Genomic DNA, 18,479 nt, shown 5'->3' with positions numbered 1-18,479 from the left:
TGTGAAAGCTAAGTGCCCTTGAAAAAACAAGTGAATAAAAAAAAATGTGGTACATATAACAGGTGGGCCTAGGTAGGTTTTCAGTTGTTTGTATAAGAGACATGCAGGTTATGTTTATTATAATAGCTTTATTAACTCAAAAGAATGTCACAATGCAAATGTAAACCTACTTTTGTTCACCCCTCTATGCAATGGAATATTACTCAGCCATAAAAAATAATGAAACCTTACTATTTGCAACAGTATGTGTGGACCTACAGGATATTTTGCTAAGTGAAATAGGTGAGACAGAGAAAGATAAATATATGATTTCACTTATATGTCAAATCTAAAGAACAAAATATGCATACAAACAAAATGGAAAACTACATATGAGTAGATAAGAAAGAACAAACTGATATTTGCCAGAGTGAAGAGGGGTGCAGTAACAGGGTGAGAAGGAAAGGATTAAAACATACAAATTGCTACTTAAAAAATAGTCATGGAAATGTAAAGTACAGCATATTGAATATAATCAATATTGTAATAAATATTTGTGGTGCTAGGTAAGTACTGGAAGTATGGGGAGGAAGGAATCACTTTATGAAGGATATGACTGACCACAGTACACCTGAAACTAATAAAAATAATATTGAATGTCAACTGTAATACAAATAAAAATATATACACCATTACTTCTTTAAAAAAACAAAAATAATGGATAAAAAAACCTATGTTACATTTACACAATGGAATGCTATGAAGCAGAAGGAAAGAAGGAGCTACTACCCTTTGTGGCAGCATGGATGGAACTGAAGAGAATTATGCTATGTCAAATGAGCAAGGTGGTGAAAGACAAAAATACCATGTGATCTCACCTATAAGTGGAAGCTTGTCAACTGAAAAAACAAGCAATCAAAATATAACCAGACACATTGAAATAAAAAACAAACTGACAGTAACTCAATGGGAGCAGGCAGGACAATAAAGAGGGAAAGAAAGGAAAGGATCATCAAGGAACATGTATAAAGGATGCATGTACAAAGCTAAAGGGGAGAAAGATTGAGGGTGGGAAGTGGGGGTAGGAGAGGCATGGTAAAGTGGTGGTGGGAAAATGGAGACAACTGTACTTGAACAAAAATTTTAAAATGCAAAAAATAAATTAAAATATTTACTCCAATAAATAGCTACTAAATGAACTACTAAAGAATATATTAGAGGGGAAAAGAGGTGAACAACAAAAGCAGTCAAAAAAAAACTTTATTAGGTATTAGTAGTTAAAGTTAATAATAATTAATTCTCTTTAGGTAAAAAGGTAAAAATAAAATGTTAGATATGAATAATAAAAATGGTAGAATTTGAAGAACAATGTTACTTTCTTAGAGAAAGGAATAAAGTAAACAAATGGACTTTATTATAAAATTTAAGTAACAATTTTAAAAATTTAAGGTGAATTACATATATATAATCCTTAATAACAGAAAATGAATTTTAAAAATCTCATCAATTGGGGGACTGGGAAGATGGCCGTGAGATAGGTGGGAGCAGAGTCCACTTCCCCTCAGGCACCAGTGAAAAGCCTAGCTGATCTGAGGAACAGAGCGAACAGCCAATGGTGTTCCAGCGTATATGAAGATCGGAGACCAAAGATAGAGGACATTGAAAGATCAGATGGTAACAAGAGTGCTTAAGGACAATAAGGTCCCTAGGACCAGTGCCGGGACAAGGGCAGCTGAAGCCCCCTGCCGGGATGCAGGGTCTGCTGCAGGATTCTTGGGAGAGGGACAGGCTGGGCTGTGTGAGAGGCTAGGTGCTTGTTTGTACCAGAGGGGCTTGAATAGGAGGAACTTCTCGAAAAGGAAAAGAGAAAATAGAGGCACTCAGCAGCTGTTTAGAGAATTCTCCACAGCAGCTGGGGCCTCTTGCGCCCCCACCCCCTCAGCCCCTGGACTGTGAACACCAGATGAGCAACCCCAGCACTCACCTGAAACCCGGTTGGTGCACTTCCAGACAAGTGGCCTGGCTGCCTGGGCACACGGACCCAAAGCTCCCGGGTGGGTGCATACCCTAATCAGTGGCCTGGGCGCCCACACCTGTACCCTTGGGTGGGTGGACACTCTGATCAGCTGCCCAGCTGTCCTGGCACACAGGCCCAAAGCCTGGCATCAATGAGCAACCTGATCAATGGCCTGCCTGGCTGCCCACAGGCTACCACGCCTGAAGCACCAGGGACTAAACACCTCCCACCTAGCCTCTGTGCACAGAGCCTTGCAGGACCTATTTGCTCACTAGGAGGCAGGAAGAACGCCAAGCAGAAGGGAGCTGCAGGGCTAAGGGAGATTCCAGTCCACGGAAAGGCTTGACCCAGTAGGTGGCTGAACTACCCTGAAAGAGCACCAAGAGCCTCTAGCATCTAGGACAGCAAAGAGCAAGAAGGTGGAGTGTGAGTTTCCCCTAATTGGTGCACCTCAAGGACAGCACAACTGGTGTACTAAAAGCCTAGTGGGGAGCAGAAGGACCCTGAGGAACTGGACTGGAGGCTAGACAATAGCAAAGAGTGTGGCTCAGGAAGGGAGAAAAGTGAAACCAATCCCTTCACCCACCCCACTCCCATTTCACAGACAGGAAGACCAGCAGAACTGACCTGACCAGTTCAAAGCCAGAAGAAGACCTTGTTTTTTCTTTTTTTTCTTTCCCCCTAAATTCCTTCCTTCTCTCTGTCCTTCTTTCTTTTTTTATTCCTTCTTTCCTTTACTTTTTTATTTCTTCATCCTGACTTCTTTTCTTTATTTTTCATTTTAAATTTTGTAAAATTCCCTCTTATCTTTCCTCCCATCGTTTTTTATTCCTACTTCCTTCCTTTCCTTTCCTATTCATTTTTCCTTCGTTCTCTTCTCCTTTTTTTATTTCTTTCTCCTTTTCCCACAGGTGAGACAATAAAACCTGGATCTCTGAAAAGACCACAGTTAGACCCAAACATGGGTCATCCTAATAACCAAGACAGTGAGATGAATTTAACTTTGCAACTCCAGAGAACTTGAAGGTGGGAGCGGTGAACACCACTATACCTGCTAGAAGAGGAAACCCACTAACAAAGGAACCAGCAACAGATAACAACGGAAGAGGGTGAAGAAGGGAGGCGAAGCCACACTAACTTCAATCCAGGAATGATCTGGAAATACAACTAAATAATGGAGAAATTACTCAGAACAAACAATTAAACAAGACCAAGAGAGAAACCTCAACACCTTCTCCACACAGAAGAACCAGCTTCAACACAATCTTTCCATATCTGCACAATACAATATAAGACATGGTGGATGGAGGGACTCTCAATTAACCAGCTCGAGGAAAGGACCCATCAAAGAAAGACGCAACAACAATCAAAACTCAAAGACATACAGAGAGCCAACCTAAATAACAACCCAAGACAGGCGAGCTCAGGAGATTAAGGAGACTGCACCAGTGAATCCCACAGGTATTCCACCATAGAGGTTCATACCATAAACCCAGGGAGTCAGAATAGATGAATTTAAGAAGCAGAGGCTAACAAGAAGAGTCTCACAAACAACAAGAAGACAAAGAAACAATCCCCAAATGAAAGAAAAGGAGGAAACCTCAGAAAGAATGCTAGCTGAAAAAGAGGCAAGTCAACTATCAGCTACTGAGTTCAAAGCAATGGTTATCAGGAAGCTCTCTGAGCTCAGAGAGAACTACGAGAAACTACAGGGAAACAACAATGAACTCACTGCAAACTACATCAACATGAAAAAGGAAATAGAAACTATCAACAAGGGCCAAGAGAAAATGAAGAATACAATTTCTGAACTGAAGAACACAGTAGAAGGAATCAAAACCAAACTTGATGAAACACAGGATTGGATCAGCGAGCTGGAGGACAAAGTAGAAAAAAGCACCCAGAAAGAGCAAGAAAAGGAAAAGAGGCTCAGAAAGAATGAAGAGGGATTAAGGGAAATTCAGGACAACATGAAACATAATAATATCTGTAAAATAGGGATAACAGGAAGAGAAAATGAAGAGCAAGGGGTAGAAAACCTGTTTGAAAACTAGTGATGGGAAATTTCCCTAATCTGAGGAGAGAAAAGGTCACACAAATCCAGGAAACACAGAAAGTCACAAGCAAGAGGAACCCAAAGAGACCCACTGCAAGACACATCATAGTAAAAATGGCAAAATTCCAATACAAAGAGAGGATCTTAAAGGCAGCAAGGGAGAAACAGGAAGTAACATACAAGGGAGCATCAATAAGATTAGCAACTGACTTCTCAATGGAAATGCTCCAATCCAGAAGACAGTGGCAAAAAATATTCCAAGTAATGAGAACCAGAGGCCTGCAACCAAGACTACTTTACCCAGCAAGGTTCTCAAGCAAGATAGAAGGCCAAATAAAGAGCTTCCAAGACAAAAGAAGTCTAAAAGAATATACCTCCAGGAAACCAGCTCTGCAAGAGATGCTAAAGGGACTGCTTTCAGGAAAGGAAGGAAAAGAGAAAGAGAGAGGAACACAGATAGGAAAAAAATGGCAATGAATAACTACTTATCGATAATAACCTTAAATGTAAAAGGATTAAATTCTCCAATCAAAAGACATAGAATAGCTGAATGGATAAGAAAACATGATCTGCACATATGTGGCCTACAAGAGACCCATCTCAGGACAAAAGACCTACACACACTGAAAGTGAAAGGCTAGAAACAAATTTTCCAAGCAAATCGACATGAAAAAACACCGGGGTAGCAATACTCATATCAGACAAAATAGACTTCAAAAGAAGGGCCATAAAGAGGGACCCAAAAGGTCACTTCATAATACTCAAAGGAAGAATCCACCAAGAAGATATAAATATTATAAATATATATGCATCCAACATGGGAGCATCCAAATACATAAAGAAAATCTTGGAGGACGTCAAGAAAGATATTGACAGCAACACAATTAGAGTAGGGGACTGTAACACTCCACTGTCAAGAATGGACAGAGCATCCAAACAAAATATCAAGACAGATATTGTGTCACTAAACAATATCCCAGATGAAATGGACTTAACTGATATATAGAGAGAGATTTTCATCCAAAGAAGGAAAATATATTCTTTTCAAGTGTACATGGAACATTTTCAAAGATAGACCACAAGATAGGACACAAAGCAAGCCTCAACAAACTCCTGAAAATTGAAATCATATCAAGCATTTTCTCTGACCACAAGGGACTGAAACTAGAAACCAACCCAAAGGGAAAAATACCAAAATACTCAAAAATATGGAGACTGAATAGCATACTATTAAACAATGAATGGGTGAAGAATGAGATTTGGGAAGAAATGGAAAAGTTTGTGGAAATATATGAAAATGAACCCACAACAATCCAAAACTTATGGGACACAGCAAGGGCAGTACTGAGAGGGAAGTTCATAGCAATACAGACATCCCTTAAAAAGGTAGAAACATTTTAAACAGACAACCTAAACCTATGACTACAAGAACTTGAGGAACAACAACAAAGACAGCGCAGGGCAAGTAGAAGGAAGGAAATAACCAAAATCAGGGCAGAGTTAAATGACATAGAGACTAAAAGCACAATTCTAAGGATCAATGAATCCAGGAGCTGGTTCTTTGAAAAGAAAAACAAAATCGACAAGTCTTAAGTAGGCTCATCAAGAAAAAAAGAGAGAGGATCCAAATAAACACAATTAAAAATGAAAGAGAAGAGATTACAACTCATAACACAGAAATACAAAGGATTATAAGAAATTACTATGAAGAACTGTATGCCAAGAAATTTGAAAACCTAGGTGAAATGGACACATCTCTAGAAAAATAAAATCTTCTAAAATTGAAAGAAGAAGAGATAGAAAACTTAAACAGACCAATAACACCAGATGAAATTGAAGCAGTAGTCAAAAAATTCCCAACACACAAAGCCCTGGACCAGATGGTTTCACAGGAGAATTCCATAAAGCATTTAAGGAAGAGCTAACCCCTATCCTTCACAGACTATTTGAGAAAATCCAAACTGATGGAAGAGTTCCAAACTCCTTTTATGTAGCCAGCATCATCCTAATCCCAAAACCAGATAAAGATACAATGAAGAAAGAAAACTTCAGGCCAATATCATTGATGAACACAGACACTAAAATTCTCAACAACATATTGGCAAACCGCATCCAGCAATACATTAACAAGATCATTCACCATGACTATGTGGGATTCATCCCAGGGACGCAAGGATGGTATAATATTCACAAATCAATAAATGTAATACATCACATCAACAACAGCAAAGACAAAAATCACATGATCATATCAATAGATGCGGAAACAGCAATTGAAAAGATACAGTACCATTTATGATAAAAACACTCAGCAATGTGGGAATAGAGGGAGCATTCTTCAACATAATAAAAGCCATATATGAGACAGCTACAGCCAACATCATACTCAATGGACAAAAACTTAGAGCCTTACCACTAAGATTCCAAACAAGACAAGGATGCCCTCTCTCACCACTGCTATTCAACATAGTATTGGAAGTCCTAGCCAGAGCAATCAGACAAGAAAAAGAAATAAAAGACATCCAAATTAGAAAGGGGGGAATGAAATTGTCACTGTTTGCAGATGACATGATTATACACATGGAAAATCCTATAGACTCCACCAAAAAACAATGTGACCTAATAAATGAATTTGGCAAGACAGCTGGATACAAAGTCAATATTCAGAAATCAAAGGCATTCCTGTATACCAACAATGAAACAGCAGACACAGATTCAGGAAAAAATCCCATTGGATATAGCAACAAGAAAAATAAATTACCTGGGGATAAACCTAACCAAGGAGGTAAAAGACCTGTACTCAGACAACTACACAACACTGAAGAAAGAAATTAAGGAAGATACAAACAAATGGAAGTATGTACCATGCTCATGAATTGCAAAAATTAACATCATTAAAATGGCCATACTACCCAGAGCGATTTATAGATTCAATGCAATCCCTATTAAAGTACCCATGACATATTTCACAGATATAGAACAAACATTTCAGAAATTCATATGGAACCATAAAAGACCCCAAATAGCTGCAGCAATTTTGAGAATGAAGAACAAAGCAGGAGGGATCACAATACCTGATATCAAACTGTATTACAAGGCCACTGTAATCAAAATAGCCTGGTACTGGATAAAAACAGGTACGCAGACCAATGGAACAGAACAGAGATCCCAGAAATAAACTCAAGTCTTTACGGTCAATTAATATTTTAAAAAAGAGTCAGGAGCATAATATGGAGCAAAAATAGCCTCTTCACCAAATGGTGGTGGGAGATCTGGACAGCTACGTGCAAAAAAATGAAACTCAATCACCAACTTACACCACACAAAAATAAATTCAAGGTGAGCAAAAGACTTAAACATTAGTCAAAATACCATAAAAGTCCTAGAGGAAAACATTGGCAGGATAATCTCAGACATTCCATGCAGCAATGTTCTAAGAGACATATCTGCTAAAGCAAGAGACATAAAGGAAAGAATAAACAAGTGGGACCTCATCAAAATAAAAAGCTTCTGCATGGCTAAAGAAAACAGCAACAAATTACAAAGAGAACCAACAGTATGGGAAAACATATCTGCCAATGATACCTCAGACAAGGGCCTGATCTCCAAAATATATAAAGAACTCATATGACTGCACTCCAGGAAGACAAACAACCCAATTAAAAAATGGGCAAAGGACTTGAACAGACACTTCTCCAAGGAGGACATACAGAGGGCCCAGAGACATAAGAAACGATACTCAGCATCACTATCCATCAGAGACATGCAAATTAAAACCACAATGAGTTACCACCTCACTCCAGTCAGAGTGGCCAACATAAAGAAATCCACAAACAAATGTTGGAGAGGATGCAGAGAAAAGGGAACCCTCTTACATTGTTGGTGGGAATTCAGACTGGTGCGGCCACTGAGGAAAACAGTATGGAATTTCCTCAGAAAACTAAAAATGGAACTGCCCTTGACTCAGCAATTCCGCTACTGAGATTATACACTAAGAACCCTGAAACACCAATCCAAAAGAACCTATGCACCCCAATGTTCATAGCAGCACAATTTACAATAGCCAAGTACTGGGAGCAAACTAAGTGTCCATCAAAAAATGAGTTGATCAAAAAACCATGGTACATTTACACAATGGAATTCTAGGCAGCAAAGAGGAAGAAAGAGCTTATAACTTTTGCAACAGCATGGATGGAACTGGAGAGTATTATGCTAAGTGAAATAAGCCTGGTAGTGATGCATAAATACCATATGATCTCACCTTTAACTGGAACATAATCAACAAAAGAAAAATCCAAACCAAATATAACCAGAGACATTGATGTTAAGAACAATCTAACAATAGCCAGAGGGGAGTGGGGATGGCTCAGTGGGGAGAGAGAATTACAGGAACTACTATAAATGACACATGGACAAAATCAAGGGGGAGGGAGGAGGCAGGGAAGGGAGTTGGGTTTGGCTGGGGTGAGGTGGAGGGATGGGTAGAAAAGGCAGCCAACTGTAATTGAATAACAATAAATTTTTTTTTTAAATCTCATCAATTCATAAGCAGTTACTGATGGAAAAGGGAATAAGGTGAAGGCAAAATAAATAGGTAATGAATAACGTAGAGTAGAAGTAATTTCAAATATTGGCATAGATAACATAAAAATAAAAAGTAAAATACTATTTAAAAACCCAGAAAATTTGATAGAAGTAAAACCATAGCTTTAATAAAATCCAGCTACATATTTAATAAAAATATTAACTAGTAAACACAAAGCCTGGTGAGGTAAGAGGACAGTTAAAAGAGATGGGTAAATACAGATTACTGTCATCTGAAAAAAAATCACAGGATGTAAAAATCATATTTAAATATTAGTAAATCAATACCAATATCTTCAAAAAATAATTCATTAAGATCTAATAGGGTTTATCCAATAAAGGCAAAGAAATTTCGACATTTTGAAATCTGTTAACATAATTTACCACATTAACAAATGTTTTAAATAAATGGTCATTTCTATGTACATTAAAAAATTAATTGATACAAAATTTTACTTTGAAAACTAAGAATAAAATTAAACTCTAATCTAGTATACTAATCTCTAACCAAATACATTTCATGCCTGATGATGCAGTAAAAATCAAATGCTGAAGTTAAGCTGCTTCGAAGAAGAAATTTCTTACATGGTAAGAGTTAAACTTTGGACCTAATGTGATACCTCTCTCATCCTATTTCTATAAAAACACTGAACTAATGATTCTATGATCCATTGTTATGAGGTTCCATGGGTATCTCAGTCTTCACAGTTGAAATTAACCACCAATTTAAGAAGACTTAAATATAAGTTGTAACACAATAAAAGTCCTACAGGAAAACATTAGCAGGAAAATCTCAGACATTCCACGCAGCAACATCCTCACAGACACATCCCCTAAAGCAAGGGACATAAAGGAAAGAATAAACAAATGGGACCTCATCAAATTAAAAAGCTGCTGCATGGCTAAAGAAAACAGCATTAAAATACAAAGAGAACCAACAGTATGGGAAAACATATTTGCCAATGATACCTCAGACAAGGGCCTGATCTCCAAAATATATAAAGAACTCACACGACTCCACTCCAGGAAGACAAACAACCCAATTAAAAAATGGGCAAAGGACTTGAACAGACACTTCTCCAAGGAGGACATACAGAGGGCCCAGAGACATAAGAAACGATACTCAGCATCACTATCCATCAGAGACATGCAAATTAAAACCACAATGAGGTACGGTCTCACACCGGTCAGAGTGGCCAACATAAACAAATCCACAAACAAATGTTGGAGAGGATGTGGAGAAAAGGGAACCCTCTTACCTTGTTGGTGGGAATTCAGACTGGTGAGGCCACTGTGGAAAACAGTATGGAATTTCCTCAGAAAACTAAAAATGGAACTGCCCTGTGACCCAGCAATTCTGCTACTGGGATTATATCCTAAGAACCCTGAAACACCAATCCAAAAGAACCTATGCACCCCAATGTTCATAGCAGCACAATTTACAATAGCCAAGTTCTGGGAGCAACCTAAGTGCCCATCAGCAAATGAGTGGAACCAAAAACTATGGTACATTTACACAATGGAATTCTACGCAGCAGAGAGAAAGAAGGAGCTTATACCCTTTGCAATGGCATGGATGGAACTGGAGAGCATTATGCTAAGTGAAATAAGCCAGGTGGTGAGGGACAAATACCATATGATCTCACCTTTAACTGGAACATAATCAACAGAAGAAGAAAGGAAACAAAATATAACCAGAGATATTGAAATTAAGAACATTGTAACAATAGCCGGAGGGGAGTGGGGAGGGGATAGTGGGGAGAGGGGTCTATAGGAGCTACTATAAAGGACATAAGGACAAAATCAAGGGGGAGGATTGAGGTGGGGGAGGGAGGTGGGTTCAGCTGGGGTGGGGTGGAGGGGTGGGGAGAAAATGCAGACAATTGTAACTGAATATAAATAAATAAATAAATAAATAAATAAATAAATAAATAATAACCACCAATTTAAAGACAGATCTCTGAGTATTAAAAGAGTCATTGAAATCCACATTCACTTAATTTGGTTACCCATCTCCTTACAGTGCTTGTTTTATAATTTGATAGAAAACTAAAGTTTAAGCAAACTTGAAATTAGTCTCTTCTAGTATTACTTATTATCTTGGTAAAACTGTGGATTTGATATCTCCAAAATGAGAAAAACTCACTGTCCAATGTAGTAGCACAAGTACTACTCAATGTGACAAGACAAGAACTAGATACAGGAAGTATAAGATTAAACTGAAGACACAATGTGCCATTATTAGCACAAAATGTTATTGTCTATATAGAAATGTTCAGGATATGTCACACACAAATCTATTAAAATTATTAAATTTAAAAGTAAATTAATTTTAAAATATTAATTATTGAAACTATTAAAATTAAGATTTTATAGTTTCTTGTTTTAGCATCCACATCACAAATCAGTGGTATTTTTACACATCAGAAATAACCAATTACAATATGGTAGAGGGAAAAATCCTATTTATAATTACCAACAAAAACGGGAAGATAGGAAAAAAATTTTAATTGTATATTTGTTCCAAATGAAGAATGTTGTAAAACATTGATGAAGGACAAAAAAGAACATTCATGGGTAGAAAAGATCAATATTACATACATGTTAATATTTCCAAACTCATATATAAATTTAATGCAATTCCAGTAAAAATTCAAAAACAGTTTTGTGATATCTAAATATATTTTAAAATTTATATGAGAGAGGAAAGAGTCAAGAAAAGCAAAGAAATTCTGAACAAAGACAATTTCTTGTGCTCCTTTGTAAATCTCCTCCTCTCCTAGCTGCACTCACCCAACCTCTGTTATTCCCAGGTACCCACTAATCTGCTCTTTGTCACTACAAATTCGCTAGTATTTTCCAGAATTTTTATATAAACTGATTCATACAGTATGCATATGTGTGATGAATACATACATATATATGGAGTAATGAATATGATCATTATCCTGATTTGATGGGAGGTGATGGTTCCACTTATGCATACATATGCTAAAACTTATTATATGGTATAGTTTAAAACTTGTGCATTTTATTTTGGGCCAATTGTATCTCAATAAAACTGAAAAATATTCAAAGAACAAGAATAAGTGTTATTAGCAGAGGAATGCCAAGTGAACATGTAACATCACACACAATTAAATGATATACTACTTCATACATATGTCAGTAGACCTATGAAAAATTCTCAGTGTCACTAGTTACCAAAGAGATGCAAATTAACCAAAATAAGAGATAGTCTTACACCTGCCAGAATGTCTACCATTAATAAAGGAACAAATAATGTGTTGGTGAGGATGTAAAGAAAAGGGAACCCTAGAGTACTATTGACGGGAATGCAGACTGGTGCACCCACTGTGGAAAACAATATAGAGTTCCCTCAAAAGAAAAAAAGCGTAACTGTCTTTTGACCCAGCAATACCACTTCTGGGAATATATTCTAAGAATTCCAAGACATCAGTTCAAAAGACTATATGCACCTCTATGTGCATAGCAGTGTTAATTACAACAATCAAGATCTGGAAATAGACCATCAGTAAATGAGTGGATAAAAAAGTTGTGGTGTGCTTACACATATAATACAATGTGGCTGTAAAAAAGAAGAAAATTTTGTTTTGAAACAGGTCCATAGATGGACCTTGAGAGTACATGTTAAGTGAAATAATTCTGTCAGAGAAAGACAAATACCAAATGATCTCACTTGTATATGGAATCTAATGAACAAGAAAAACTGACTAACAAAAAAACCCAGAAGCATGGATGCATGGAACAGACTGACAGCTGTTGGGGCTGGAGCAGAAGATAGAAGGTGAAGCGATTAGCCAAAGGACATATGTGCATAACCCATAAACATAAACACAAGTGTGGTGATGGCAAGAGTAAAGTGGGGAACAAGGGTGGGGGAGGGGTGGGCAAAGTGATAGGAATAGGGACATCTGTAATAGTGTCAACAATAAAAAAATTTTTAAATAATAGACACATACTTTTTTTTGAAGACCAAATATTGTTTTATTTTTTGTTTGTTTTTTTATATATTTATTGATTATGCTATTACAGTTGTCCCATTTCTGCCCCTTCACTCAACTCCATCCTGCCCAACCCCTCCCTCCCACATTACACCTCTATAGTTCATGTCCATGGGTCATACTTATAAGTTCTTTGGATTCTACATTTCCTACACTATTCTTACCCTCCCCCTGTCTATTTTCCACCTATCATTTATGTTATTTATTCTCTGTACCTTTCCCCCCTCTCTCCCCCTCCCAATCCCCTATTGATAACCCTCCATGTGATCTCCATTTCTGTGGTTCTGTTTCTGTTCTAGTTGTTTGCTTAGTTTGCTTTTCTTTTGGTTTTAGGTGTGGTTGTTAATAACTGTGAGTTTGCTGTCATTTTTACTGTTCATATTTTTTATCTTCTTTTTCTTAGATAAGTCCCTTTAACATTTCATATAATAATGGCTTGGTGATGATGAACTCCTTTAACTTGACCTTATCTGAGAAGCACTTTATCTGCCCTTTCATTCTAAATGATAGCTTTGCTGGATACAGTAATCTTGGATGTAGGCCCTTGCTTTTCATGACTTGGAATACTTCTTGTGAGTCCCTTCTTGCCTGTAAGGTCTCTTTGGAGAAATCAGCAGACAGTCTTATGGGAACCCCTTTGTAGGTAACTGTGTCCTTTTCCTTGCTGCTTCTAATATTCTCTCCTTCTCTTTCATCTTGGGTAATGTAATTATGATGTGCCTTAGTGTGTTCCTCCTTGGGTCCAGCTTCTTTGGGACTCTCTGAGCTTCCTGGACTTCCTGGAAGTCTATTTCCTTTGCCAGACTGGGGAAGTTCTCCTTCATTATTTGTTCAAATAAGTTTTCAATTTTTTCGTTCTTCCTCTTCTCCTTCTGGCGCCCCTATAATTCAGATGTTGGAATGTTTAAAGATGTCCTGGAGGTTCCTAAGCCTCTCCTCATTTTTCTGAATTCTTGTTTCTTCATTCTTTTCTGGTTGGATGTTTCTTTCTTCCTTCTGGTCCACACCGTTGATTTGAGTCCCAGTTTCCTTTGCATCACTATTGGTTCCCTGTACATTTTCCTTTGTTTCTCTTAGCATAGGCTTCATTTTTTTCATCTAGTTTTTGACCAAATTCAACCAATTCTGTGAGCGTCTTAATAACCAGTGTTTTGAACTGTGCATCTGATAGGTTGGCTATCTCTTCCTCACTTAGTTGTATTTTTTCTGGAGCTTTGAATTGTTCTGTCATTTGGGGGTTTTTTTTGTTTTTTTTTTTTTTTTTTTTGTCTTGGCACGTCTGTTACTTAAAGGGGCGGAGCCTTAGGTGTTCCCCAGGGCGGGGTAAGGCTGGTTGCTGCACTGTGAGGCTGTATGTGGGGGAGGGGCCGAGAGGGAGCAATGGCTCCCGCTGCACTCTCCACCAGATTTCAGTCACTCCCTCTGCTACCCACAATCAAATTGGGCCCCTCTTGTGCCCACTCTAGGCCCCTGTGGGTCTCTCCATCGACCTCTCCTGTGAGGCTGAGAGTCTCTCCTGCTGCCGCCCCAACCCCCATGGGCGCTTTCAATATGAGGTCTGGGGCTTTATTTCCCCAAGCTGGAGCCCTGGGTTACGTGATCTGCTTTGCTCCCCGCCATTTGTCCTGGTTTATCTGTGCTCGAGTGTGGGTCTGCAGGGTACTACCCGCCACTCTGCCTACCCCGTTCTCCATCACTCTGAGTCCGGCCCTCTTGGTTTATCTGCATGAATGTGGGGCCACAGGGTCTGCCAGTCGTCAGACTGCCTGCCCTGTTGGTCCCACACTCCGCCAGTCTGTGTCTAGCCACAGCCATGAGAGTCCTCTCCGCCCCGGTGCCCATCTCTGCCCCTCCTACCAGTCTGGATGTATGTTTCTTTTTTATCTACTTGGTGTCGGACTTCCTTGCCATTGGACTTTCTGTCAGTTCTGGTTGTGCGAGGAGGCACAGTGTGTCTACCTACGCCGCCATCTTGGTTCTCAACTCCACACATACTTTTTTATTGTTGTTCAATTACAATTGTCTCCATTTTCCCCCCATTACTCTCTCCTGCCCTACCCATACCCACCTCCCATATGCAATCCTCCCCCTCCCTTGTCTTTGTCCTTCATTCCTTTATACATGATTTTTGACGACCCTTCCCCTTCTTTCCCTGTTATCCCCCTCCCCCTTCCCCTCTGGTTACTGTCAGTGGAACCTAATCTACAAAACAAACAAGCAAGCAAAATAGAACCAGAAACATGGAAATAAAGGACATATACTTCTTCACACATATTTGGCAAATATGAAAATGATGGAAATATCAAGTATTAGAAAGAATTTAGAGAAATGAGAACTTATTCAATGCTTGGATGTAACACCTAATTAAGAGAGCATTCCATTCTACAATGTCCATTTAAAATAAAATGCATATACCCTAATACAAAACACATTGCATATTTCTAGCTAGATAAGGTTTTTGAAAATCACATAATTATTCAAGGAGATAGGCACAAGAATATACAGAGTTTTTAAGAGTAACAAATTATGAACAACCCAAGGGAAATGGAAAAATAATGTCATAGTCATATGTTGGATTCTATACAGGAATTATAATGAAATATATATGTATATGTGTGTGCGTGTGTGTGTATATATATATATATATATGTATATATATATATATATATATATGCATTGAAATGGTCCTTTATATTTATCTAAGTCTACAATACAATAACTCAACCAGTTTAAATGACAGGAAAATAGGGATCTATTTGGACAATACATTGTTTGGGAACATTTAGCTATTATATTAAAAAATAAAATAAAATCTCTAACTCACACAATACATAACAATAAATTCCAAATGGATTTCGAAAAATTCAATGTAATTTAAAAATAAGTATGGCTGCTGCTGCAGAGTGGCTGGGAAGAGGGTGGGGCTCCTGTGAGCTGGGTGCCCCAAATCAGCCTCCTCCCCATCTTCCTCCTCCTCCTCCCCGTCCCTGGCTCTGCCTCTACCCATCAAATTCCTCTGTTGCTCCCGGCACAGGGCCATCCAGACAAGGGCAGAAGACTCTTTGCCTGAGCTAGCTCAGTGAGACTTCTGGTGCCCATAGAGCAGTGGACTAGTGTGTGGTGCAGGTTGAGGAGTTCTCACTCACTTGTCTGCAGATGCACTTCTTCCAATTTGTGCCTAAGACATTTTGTCTGTGACAGAAAATCTCTACCTTATGAGGACTTAGGTTTCTGGGACACCAACCCTGATCTCTTAATCCTTGGATTATTGATTTCAGCACCAGAATTGGGAGATGGCAGTGAGGTAACAGGGAGTGGAGCCTACTACCCAGCACCCAGCTGGAACATCTAGATAATCTTCTGATATACAGAGTGAACAGCCATTGGAATCCCAGCTTATATGAAGTTTGGAGGCCAAACTTGTAGAAGCCTTTGAAAAACAAATAGTAAGAAGATTGCATAGGGATGGTAAGGTCCCTGGGACCTGCGTGGGGACCAAGGCAGCTGTGGCACCCCCTGGCCCAGCACCTGCTGTAGGATCCTTGGAGGAGAGCTGGAGCAGAAGCTCCCACCCCTACCAAAGCAGGGAGGGCAGTGCAGCACCAGGAGGGACCTGGATGCTTAAAGTCCCTGGGGAGAATAGAGATACAGTGGGAGGTGCACAGAGGTGGTGGTCACCTGCTGGGACAGTGGACGTCAGATATGTCATTGCCAGAGAAATTCGCAAGCCAGGTGACACCTGGAGGAGGGAGAAGAGTAGGGCCATGCCAGACCCTGGCCTGGATAGTCTTCAGTCTGGTTACAATGTGAGGCTGTGTGAAAAGCTGGGCACTTGTTAAGAATGGTGGGCTTACCTTTGACCCAGTAATTCCGCTGCTGGGATTATACCCTAAGAACCCTGAAACACCAATCCAAAAGAATCTGTGCACCCCAATGTTCATAGCAGCACAATTTACAATAGCCAAGTACTGGAAGCAACCGAAGTGCCCATCAGCAAACGAGTGGATCCAAAAACTATGGTATATTTACACAATGGAATTCTACGCAGCAGAGAGAAAGAAGGAGCTTATACCCTTTGCAACAGCATGGATGAAACTGGAGAGCATTATGCTAAGTGAAACAAGCCAGGAAGTGAGGGACAAATACCATATGATCTCACCTTTAACTGGAACATAAGCAATAGAAGGAAAAAGCAAACAAAATATAACCAGAGTCATTGAAGTTAAGAACAATCTAACAATAGCCAGGGCGGGGGTGGGGGGTGGGGGCGGGGACAGTGGGTAGAGGGTATTACAGGAAGTACTATAAAGGACACATGGACAAAACCAAGGGGGAGGGTGGAGAGGGGGGAGGGAGGTGGGTTCAGCTGGGGTGGGGTGGAGGGATGGGGAGAAAAGGCATACAACTGTAATTGAATAATAATAAAAATTAAAATTAAAAATAAAGAAAAGAAAGAACACAAGTACAAATGAGGGAAATGAATAAATATCTACCGATAATAACCTTAAATATAAACAGATTAAATGGTATGTTTGAAAGGTATAGACTAGCTGAATGGGTAAGAAAGCATGAATTTCCTAAAAGAGACCCACCTCAGAACAAAAAACCTACACAGACTGAAAGTGAAGGCCTGGAGACAAATATTCCAAGCAAATGGACAGGAAAGAAAAGCCGGGGTAACAATACTCATATCACACAAAATAGACTTTAAAAACAGGGCCATAAAAAGAGACCCAGAATGTCACTTCATAATACTCAAGGGAGAATCCATCAAGAAGACATAAACATTGTAAATATATATGCACCCAAATAGGAGCACCCAAATATATAAAGAAAATCTTGGAGGACTTCAAGAGAGATATTAACAGCAACACAATTATAGCAGTGGATTTCAACACCCCACTGTCAAAAATGGATAGATCTTCCAAACAAAATTTCAATGAAGATATTGTTGCATTGAACAATGCCTTTGATGAAATGGACTTAAATATACAGAGCCTTTCATCCTAAAGAAGCAAAATACACAGTCTTTTCAAATGCACATGGAACATTTTCAAAGATAGACCACATGATAGGACACTAAACAAGCCTCAACAGATTCAAGAAAATTGAAATTATAGCAAGCATCTTCTCAGAACTCAAGGGCCTGATACTAGACACCAACCTCAAGGAAAAAAACTAAAAACACTCAAATTCATGGAGATTGGATAGTATGCTATTAAACAATGGGTTGAGAATGACATCCAGCAAGGAATCAAAAAGCTTCTAGGAACAAATGAAAATGAACTCACAACAGTCCAAAACTTATGGGACACAGCAAAAGTAGTCCTGATAGGCAAGTTCATATCGACATAGGCAGACCTGAAAAAGATAGAAACATTTTAAATGAACAACCTAACTCTACATCTACAGGAGCTGGAGGAACAACAACAAATAAAGATGACAGACTTCGGCCCAAGATTGAGGCATAGGTAGACACACTGTGCCTCCTCTGACAAACAAAAGAAGGACACCAACAAATATGGTATTTGTCCCTCACCATCTGGCTTATTTCACTTAGCATAATGCTCTCCAGTTCCATCCATGGTGTTGAAAAGATTAGGAGCTCCTTCTTTCTGACTGCTGCATAGAAGTCCATTGTGTAAATGTACCATACGTTTTCAATCCACTCATTTGCTGATGGACACTTTCGTTGCTCCCAGTACTTGGCTATTGTAAATTGTGCTGCTATGAACATTGGGGTGCATAGGTTCTTCTGTATTGGTGTTTCAGGGTTCTAAGAGTAAAATCCCAGCAGCTGACTTGCTGGGTCAAAGGG

Source organism: Desmodus rotundus, chromosome 6 (assembly GCF_022682495.2).
Source record: "Desmodus rotundus isolate HL8 chromosome 6, HLdesRot8A.1, whole genome shotgun sequence".
Classification (NCBI taxonomy): Eukaryota; Metazoa; Chordata; class Mammalia; order Chiroptera; family Phyllostomidae; genus Desmodus; species Desmodus rotundus.
This window is presented reverse-complemented; position numbering follows the sequence as displayed.